Source organism: Helianthus annuus, chromosome 11 (genome assembly GCF_002127325.2).
Source record: "Helianthus annuus cultivar XRQ/B chromosome 11, HanXRQr2.0-SUNRISE, whole genome shotgun sequence".
Classification (NCBI taxonomy): Eukaryota; Viridiplantae; Streptophyta; class Magnoliopsida; order Asterales; family Asteraceae; genus Helianthus; species Helianthus annuus.
In genome coordinates, this window is record NC_035443.2 from 21,467,199 (window position 1) to 21,477,268 (window position 10,070).

A 10,070-nucleotide genomic window follows, 5' to 3' on the forward strand; every position below is an offset into this window, starting at 1 on the left:
TGTTTGATGGCAGCGCATGAGCGCTAGGAAAGCTGATTAGCTTAGAAAACACTGGGAGTTTGTTGTAGGCAAACGTGTCATATCGAGAGCATCACCCTGGGGGGGGGTGCGGTATGCTATAGAAAACATGGCAAACTTACTTTACGACGCGTGAGACATTCGGATTACTGGAACAAACGGTGACTTGGCTCACAAACTCAGGCTAATTGATGAAACGGGATAACTATCGTAATGGTATGTATGCCTTAGGTTTAAGGCAGTGGTTGCCCGATGAAACCCTGGTGATACCCTTACCGGAATTTGAGGTCATCGGATCAGTTGTATATATCAGGGAATCTATCGAAAGCATGGGCTAAGAAGTCAAGGTTCGCTAGCATGAGTCATATGACAATCGTGAGGGCTTGTTAAACTTCAATACGTGGACTGAAGTTCACATAGGAACGGAAGGATATGTTAAAACTTCAATGTTCTCAATTGTTCAAGGGATTGAACCAACTCTTAATATCACTGGTGAATTTCGGGACGAAATTTCTTTCAAGTTGGGGAGGATGTGACACCCCAGGAAAACCAGCAAACGATATAACTTACTTAGCTTTAACTTATCTAGCTTTCTCAGTGAGTGCGTACCAAATTTCGGGACGAAATTTCTTTTTAGTTGGGGATACTGTGACAACTCGTATTTTGAACCTAACTTAGTATAACTCGTTTGAAACTTATGTGATTATTCGAACCTTATATGATTGTGTGAACTTAAACGGCTACTTGATTGACTAAGAAAATGATTATTGAATGTTATGATTTATTTGTACTCGTATGTATACATATATGTAATCGGCCCAAATATACCCCTCTCACCCAAACACACAAACTATCCGGGCCTTACCTTTGTACACGAACCAAGGGCGGCCCATTGGGGGGGGTCCGGCCCACTTTTCTTAAACGTGTAAACACCCATCCTTGGGGTTTATTCTCTCATTAGTTGCAATTACCTCACAACACACAAGAAACCCTAATCTCTACTTCTCTCTCTCGTGTGCTTTGGAACCCGACGGCAAACACCCTTCGAAGCTCGTGAACCGAATCGATCCCCTACTTTCATCCGGTTAGTATGTTAAGTGTTTGTTGTTATTTGATGTTATGCTTGATCGATGAAGGTGTGTTACATATGATTGAATTTAATCTGTTCATGTTAGTGAAATCATTATCATAGGTTGCATGATGTTGTGTTATAGCTATTAATGACAAGGTGAATCGGCTCACATATAGATTGAATGATAGTGATCATGAAATCGGCTTGTTTTGAATGTTAGAAAGTGGTAGACATTAATTGGATTTGCATGATATTAACCAAGAACCGAACACTTAGAAATCGGCCGTGATATATTATAAACCGGATGATTATTGTTCATGTTGGTAGATCCTTAGGGTTCATAAGAATCTGGATAATATGTTTAAGAATATTGTTCATGTTGAATCGGATTAGGGTTCTTATGGGGTTAGTCTATAATTACCTCGTTTGATCGATAATTGATTGGTTTTGAAACTGTTAGATGTTAATTGATAGTATGTTAAATTGGAAACTGATAAATTGTTGTAACCGAATTGCTTGATTTTTGGAATGATTGAACTGGTCGCACAAGACCTCTTGATCGTACAAAAGGTCCACTCGTACAAGCAGACCAGTCGCACAAACGGACCTGGTCGCACAAGAGGATCTGACCGCACAAGAGGTCCCCAGTCGCACAAGGACCTCTGGATCGCACAAGTTAGGTACAATTGGATAAGCACAGTGTACTACGTCTCATTGCATGATCGTACAGGATCTTGTGGATCGCACAAGACAGTGCCGATCGCACAAGATCTTGGGCCACACACGGATCACTTAAATTATTTCGCTATTGGGCCTTAAGCCCAATCCCAATAACACAACTACCCGGATCACACAACCCAATTCAGTCGCACAAGATCACTAATGGACCGAGCTTACTGTTGTATCGCACAAGTTGAATGGTTTGTTTAGCCGTTGGGCCTTCAAGCCCAAACCTGATCACACAATCCGTCCGGGTCGCACAAGTCAACCTGGTCGTACATGATGTTTAGATCGCACAAGATTGTTATTTGTTTATCGGTTGTTGGGCCGTATATGTTTGGACTGTTTATCTATTTGGGCTGATCACCATTAGACATATAAATTGCATAAGTTGAATGTGTTGCTTGACTGCTAAATGTTGCCATGATCCATTCGTATTTGTAACGTGTTAACTCTGAGTAACCATACGTGCCTTACTTGAACCAAACCTGACTTGTATGATAAACCTGCTAGGACGTGGTTGATCACATTGTAGCTTAACTGAACCTTTTCGTGTATCATACCGAGCAACCCCAGGTGAGTTCATTGCATTTTATCAAGCATGCGTCCCGGTGGTTTGGGACAACTGGTAAACATTTGGAAGGGAAACCTTGGGTAAACAACTTAATCGGTTATTGAACATGGAATCTATCATCGGATTGCCTGGAGGGCAATGGGGGCTATTAGGTGGGAAACCTCACACCGGGCCGTAAGGACGGGCGTGAACTAATTATCTGGGTATGGCTATGGTTGTTAGAGGCACACTCCTCGGATACATATGGGCACACTCCCTAGGGTATCTAGCGAAGGCAACATAGCATCGGTTGTTAAGGGGTACCCACTTCCCGGATACATATGGGCACACTCCCTAGGGTATCTAACGTGAACGACATCGTAACGCAACATTGAATCGCATTAACATACATCTGGTAACGAAACACGTTAACAAAACCTTGAACTCACCAGCGTAGTCTGACACACTTGTTTGCATGCTTGTAGGTCGTTAACCTTGGAACATGGACTTGCTATCTGGGAGTGCTGGAGTGGTCATGGATCGAGACTCTTGGATTCACTTATAAACAATACATTGATTTTGGTTATTATTATGAAATGATTGCTAAACGATTACATGCTTCCGCTACACAACTTTTGAGAATTGATATCATGTTGACATCTTATTTTAGTAATTAATGTCATGACTTATTTAAATATTTATCATTGGTTCAATGTGATTGGTGGCTCGAACTCTGATGCGTAACACGCCTCGCGGGGTTTCCGCAGGTGGAATTTTGGGGGTGTTACAGTTGGTATCAGAGCCACTAGTTATAGTGAACTAGGTTTTAAAACGTTTTTGTAAAACCAGACTATAACCCAACACCTTCGAAAATCGATCATGACACTCAGCTCCAGATTGCAAGGTTAGTCTTTCGTATACTCATTGTACTACGTAACTAGTGGACACTTACATATGATATTGCATGCTGGTGCACGTTAAACACGATAGTATGAACTTACGTATCCCTAGCACATGTTATATGACTGATAGGGTGGCATTTCCCTAAACACTCGTGACTTATGTTATGTGATGCTCTTTGTTTGCTATTCGAGTTGGGGGAACCATTCGACATGAGTTAGGAGGAGCTGAGATGAGCATGCAAATCACAATATTATTGTGGGTGCACACATAATAATAATGTGGGGTGCATGCGAGTCCCAGTGAGGCTTAACAAGTGAAGGAGGGGTTCCGCTCTGTTAATTGATCAGTGTGAAACGTAACAAACTAATAGGAGTCATAACAGTGATCGTCTCCTACTCAAATGTGACTTTCTCACCTCTCTTTGAATCCTTTTGAAATCGCAATGTTATCGAGTATTACTTGAACGTTCCTTTGAACGCCTAGCGAACTAAGTAGAATGCTAGGTGCTTGTACGAACGTCCCTGAGTGGATGTTGCAGCGTCCATGATTGGTTTATACCCTTTTCTTTCCCCCTCACTCCTCTTTGTTGTTGGAACTCAATATACTCACATCTCAGACCCTGAAGGGCGGTCACACCTGCGACACTCTGGAAACCTACCGTGTTTTACCCAGTCAACTTGTAAGAACGATGGGCATAAGGGTAAATATAGTACTCTACTGACTTCAGCATTTGAACGACTCCAATTGTTGACAATGAATATCAACGATTTGACTCCAAACGAATCCTTAATTCCAGTCAGCAACTTATGGGAGCCGACTTTTAGGAATCAATCGAAACGTAAACGATGACAATCGACCAGGATGTGGACTGTGTAACTTCCAACACAACGAGTAGCACCCTGGAACTTAGCACGAAATATGAAGAGATGGACATCGTTGGTGAAGGATCGTAGAGTCCTGTTTCGAGCAACAACATTAGAAGCAACAACTATCGTGACATCAAGGTACTTGTAATAGTAGCTTACAGTATGGAAATGAAGGTGCCTACGGCATGTAATGGCAGTTGATAATTCAAAACGACAACAACCAAGGGAGCGATGACAGTATGGTAGAAATCCGTGTGATGGTAACAATAACACCGGCAGTGGTGCTCGCGAAAGGATATTTAGGATTGACGTGGGCGACGACAGGACAATAACAACATGGTAGTTTGGATGGATAGCAAATCGCTTCGGCTCGATTTCGTTTAACCCTGATGCTTCTTGAAACCAAACCTGTTATGAAACCGGCTGATGGCAGGTCTGCAGAAACCGCATATGTTAGTTGGGATGCAAACTCGATATTGCGGGGGACAGACATTCGACACCGGTGTTACCTCTACTATCCTTGGCAGTTACGGCGCAATTGTTAGTGTTGGCGGGTTATTAGGACATATCGCCCGGACGTACCCTGTGAGAAGAAATTTAGCGTCACTATATGCTCTAAAGTACCAGAGTGGTGAAAAGATTAGCATCATGTCAGTAATGACAGCCTCGAAAGCGCCTATGGAAGGAGGACCTCACTGTATTAGCAACTATATCTAATGATCAGACTAAGTAAGATAGGATCGAGGACCCACCGATTGTTGTGACTCATCTCAAAGTGCAATTGGAGGAGCTTTCAGGTCTACTACCACAACTATTAGTCAGAAACTCAGTGATCTCACGATTAGAGGGAGCTCCGAATACTCATACTCTTACCGCCTTACACCAGAAGGGTTGCAAGAACCGTGTAATCTACTACGAGAATTGTTGCACAAGAGTTTGTTGGACCTAATTCTCACTTTGGGAAGCCCCAGTTATATCCGTGAAGATAAGCCTTTTTTTGTGTGTACGTACCAATTATCGAGCACCCATCGAGACGACAGTTGAGAACCGTTTGCCGTGGCCATGTATCGAAAACCGATCAACTAGTTACAAGAGACGAGCTTTCATTCAAGGATTAACTTACGAGCGCATTATTATCAGATGGAAACCCAAGGGGAGAAAGTTCTTAAAGAAGCTTACCAGACGCAATTCGGCCACACAACTTTGCACTCCAAGACCTTTAGAGCGATCATCACACCAGCAGCCTCATAGATCATGTGAACCGACCGTGCTATTGGGTGACATTTTGAACCCTTTTCGGGGGGAAAGCAACAACATGGACAACTTTCTATCCTATTTGGGAGGTCCTGATGGAGGAGCCACATCACGCGAAGTCTTGATAAATGTAGCTTTTGAATTCGAGAGGTACCTTTTGGGTAATGTAATCAACAAAGTGGGAATGCACGTGAATCTCGCTAAGACCCGTTTTCTTTGGAAATTGATCGACACTAAAAGTCCTTCGAGGATACAACGATTTCTTGGTTCCGCTTGATTTATCACAGGAATTTCGAAGGCCGCATAGCTTAGATCCCTTTAGCACAGCGGGGTGCCGTGTTCGCGAAAGACAGAACATGAGGACGTCTCTTCAGCTTTCGAATCCTAATTCAGTAAGGTACTGAGCCTCATTTTTACCCAAGGGCATGGGTAATACAGTGGTATATCATTATGTTTTGAATCAGAGTCCCAGTTACACGTCGACGCAACACGAGAGAGTAACGACTTACGAAGAACTGCATGACACACAACTGGTGGTGGAAACCGTGGTCTTTGGAGTTACACGGAGGCATTACTTGGACGGTACCAAATGCGTTACTTAGACTGATCACGAGGGCCTTCCGTGTACTCTGGTTTCGAAAGAGCTAAATCAGTAAATGGCATCGTTGGATGGCACTTCTGGGTGGATTACGATTGTGGAACCTGAACGTGTATGGACTTTGCAGCTCGCCATCGACTCTAACCCACCTGACCCAACTCGTTCTGTACAAACTAGGGAACTATCGGGAGAGAATTTTCAAGTTGAGTCCATGCGGGGCATGGAAGAGCAACCTTGGTGAAACAAACGATATTCATTAACTCATAGAACGACTATAAATCTCATTTCACAGCAACGGTAGAGAAGTTGTGGTTAGCAAAACACACCGGCTTCGAAAATTCTATTCAACGGGATTTTAAAGAAAGATGTTTGGACATGTAAATCTTGTACTGATGATGGGGCATGAAAACCCGCCTAACAATGTATGGGTATGACTTTTGACTTTGGGAAGAGTCAAGGCGAAGTATAAGAAACTGGCAACACCTATGTGGAAGATGGGAGCAGACTGCTATGAATGCTGCCACTAGTCTATTTACAACTCGAAATGGAAACACAAACAGCAACATTCGTTGATCGCTGGATGTGACCAGCACACCTCCTTACAGTCAAGGGAACTGATGAGTCTTCTCAGCTTGTGAAAATTTCTCTGGAAGAGACGGATTATAGGCATGAGGTGCCAACTCCTATTACCTATTGGACTATACCTAATTCAAGGCGGACATGGCGCACACCTTTGACTCACGTCTTGACATGAACATTGCTTATTACTGTAGGACAATCGAGCAAAGTGACGAACCATCTGAGCACACGAAGGCATGTTGTAAGTGTGTGCATAACTGACTTTAGTAAACGTTTGGGAAGGACACTTATCTTGGGGAGAAGCTCTAATGCAGCTGCACCATGACAGTATGCATACAGCCCATGCTGAGGCATAACCTGGACAGTAACTCTAATCTCCTTGTTGGACTAATGTAGTTGACAACGTAATCGCAGGTCCAGGACTTGAGCTCAAAACTCTCGAACATTGCTTAGATCGGAAATTGTTTGATGGCAGCGCATGAGCGCTAGGAAAGCTGATTAGCTTAGAAAACACTAGGAGTTTGTTGTAGGCAAACGTGTCATATCGAGAGCATCACCCTGGGGGGGTGCGGTATGCTATAGAAAACATGGCAAACTTACTTTACGACGCGTGAGACATTCGGATTACTGGAACAAACGGTGACTTGGCTCACAAACTCAGGCTAATTGATGAAACGGGATAACTATCGTAATGGTATGTATGCCTTAGGTTTAAGGCAGTGGTTGCCCGATGAAACCCTGGTGATACCCTTACCGGAATTTAAGGTCATCGGATCAGTTGTATATATCAGGGAATCTATCGAAAGCATGGGCTAAGAAGTCAAGGTTCGCTAGCATGAGTCATATGACAATCGTGAGGGCTTGTTAAACTTCAATACGTGGACTGAAGTTCACATAGGAACGGAAGGATATGTTAAAACTTCAATGTTCTCAATTGTTCAAGGGATTGAACCAACTCTTGATATCACTGGTGAATTTCGGGACGAAATTTCTTTCAAGTTGGGGAGGATGTGACACCCCAGGAAAACCAGCAAACGATATAACTTACTTAGCTTTAACTTATCTAGCTTTCTCAGTGAGTGCGTACCAAATTTCGGGACGAAATTTCTTTTTAGTTGGGGATACTGTGACAACTCGTATTTTGAACCTAACTTAGTATAACTCGTTTGAAACTTATGTGATTATTCGAACCTTATATGATTGTGTGAACTTAAACGGCTACTTGATTGACTAAGAAAATGATTATTGAATGTTATGATTTATTTGTACTCGTATGTATACATATATGTAATCGGCCCAAATATACCCCTCTCACCCAAACACACAAACTATCCGGGCCTTACCTTTGTACACGAACCAAGGGCGGCCCATTGGGGGGGGGGGTCCGGCCCACTTTTCTTAAACGTGTAAACACCCATCCTTGGGGTTTATTCTCTCATTAGTTGCAATTACCTCACAACACACAAGAAACCCTAATCTCTACTTCTCTCTCTCGTGTGCTTTGGAACCCGACGGCAAACACCCTTCGAAGCTCGTGAACCGAATCGATCCCCTACTTTCATCCGGTTAGTATGTTAAGTGTTTGTTGTTATTTGATGTTATGCTTGATCGATGAAGGTGTGTTACATATGATTGAATTTAATCCGTTCATGTTAGTGAAATCATTATCATAGGTTGCATGATGTTGTGTTATAGCTATTAATGACAAGGTGAATCTGCTCACATATAGATTGAATGATAGTGATCATGAAATCGGCTTGTTTTGAATGTTAGAAAGTGGTAGACATTAATCGGATTTGCATGATATTAACCAAGAACCAAACACTTAGAAATCGGTCGTGATATATTATAAACCGGATGATTATTGTTCATGTTGGTAGATCCTTAGGGTTCATAAGAATCTGGATAATATGTTTAAGAATATTGTTCACGTTGAATCGGATTAGGGTTCTTATGGGGTTAGTCTATAATTGCCTCGTTTGATCGATAATTGATTGGTTTTGAAACTGTTAGATGTTAATTGATAGTATGTTAAATTGGAAACTGATAAATTGTTGTAACCGAATTGCTTGATTTTTGGAATGATTGAACTGGTCGCACAAGACCTCTTGATCGTACAAGAGGTCCACTCGTACAAGCAGACCAGTCGCACAAACGGACCTAGTCGCACAAGAGGATCTGACCGCACAAGAGGTCCCCAGTCGCACAAGGACCTCTGGATCGCACAAGTTAGGTACAATTGGATAAGCACAGTGTACTACGTCTCATTGCATGATCGTACAGGATCTTGTGGATCGCACAAGACAGTGCCGATCGCACAAGATCATGGGCCACACACGGATCACTTAAATTATTTCGCTATTGGGCCTTAAGCCCAATCCCAATCACACAACTACCCGGATCGCACAACCCAATTCAGTCACACAAGATCACTAATGGACCGAGCTTACTGTTGTATCGCACAAGTTGAATGGTTTGTTTAGCCGTTGGGCCTTCAAGCCCAAACCTAATCACACAATCCGTCCGGGTCGCACAAGTCAACCTGGTCGTACATGATGTTTAGATCGCACAAGATTGTTATTTGTTTATCGGTTGTTGGGCCATATATGTTTGGACTGTTTATCTATTTGGGCCGATCACCATTAGACATATAAATTGCATAAGTTGAATGTGTTGCTTGACTGCTAAATGTTGCCATGATCCATTCGTATTTGTAACGTGTTAACTCTGAGTAACCATACGTGCCTTACATGAACCAAACTTGACTTGTATGATAAACCTGCTAGGACGTGGTTGATCACATTGTAGCTTAACTGAACCTTTTCGTGTATCATATCGAGCAACCCCAGGTGAGTTCCTTGCATTTTCTCAAGCATGCGTCCCGGTGGTTTGGGACAACTGGTAAACATTTGGAAGGGAAACCTTGGGTAAACAACTTAATCGGTTATTGAACATGGAATCTATCATCGGATTGCCTGGAGGGCAATGGGGGTAATTAGTTGATAGCGCTATTAGGTGGGAAACCTCACACCGGGCCGTAAGGACGGGCGTGAACTAATTATCTGGGTATGGCTATGGTTGTTAGAGGCACACTCCTCGGATACATATGGGCACACTCCCTAGGGTATCTAGCGAAGGCAACATAGCATCGGTTGTTAAGGGGTACCCACTCCCCGGATACATATGGGCACACTCCCTAGGGTATCTAACGTGAACGACATCGTAACGCAACATTGAATCGCATTAACATACATCTAGTAACGAAACACGTTAACAAAACCTTGAACTCACCAGCGTAGTCTGACACACTTGTTTGCATGCTTGTAGGTCGTTAACCTTGGAACATGGACTTGCTATCTGGGAGTGCTGGAGTGGTCATGGATCGAGACTCTTGGATTCACTTATAAACAATACATTGATTTTGGTTATTATTATGAAATGATTGCTAAACGATTACATGCTTCCGCTACACAACTTTTGAGAATTGATATCATGTTGACATCTTAT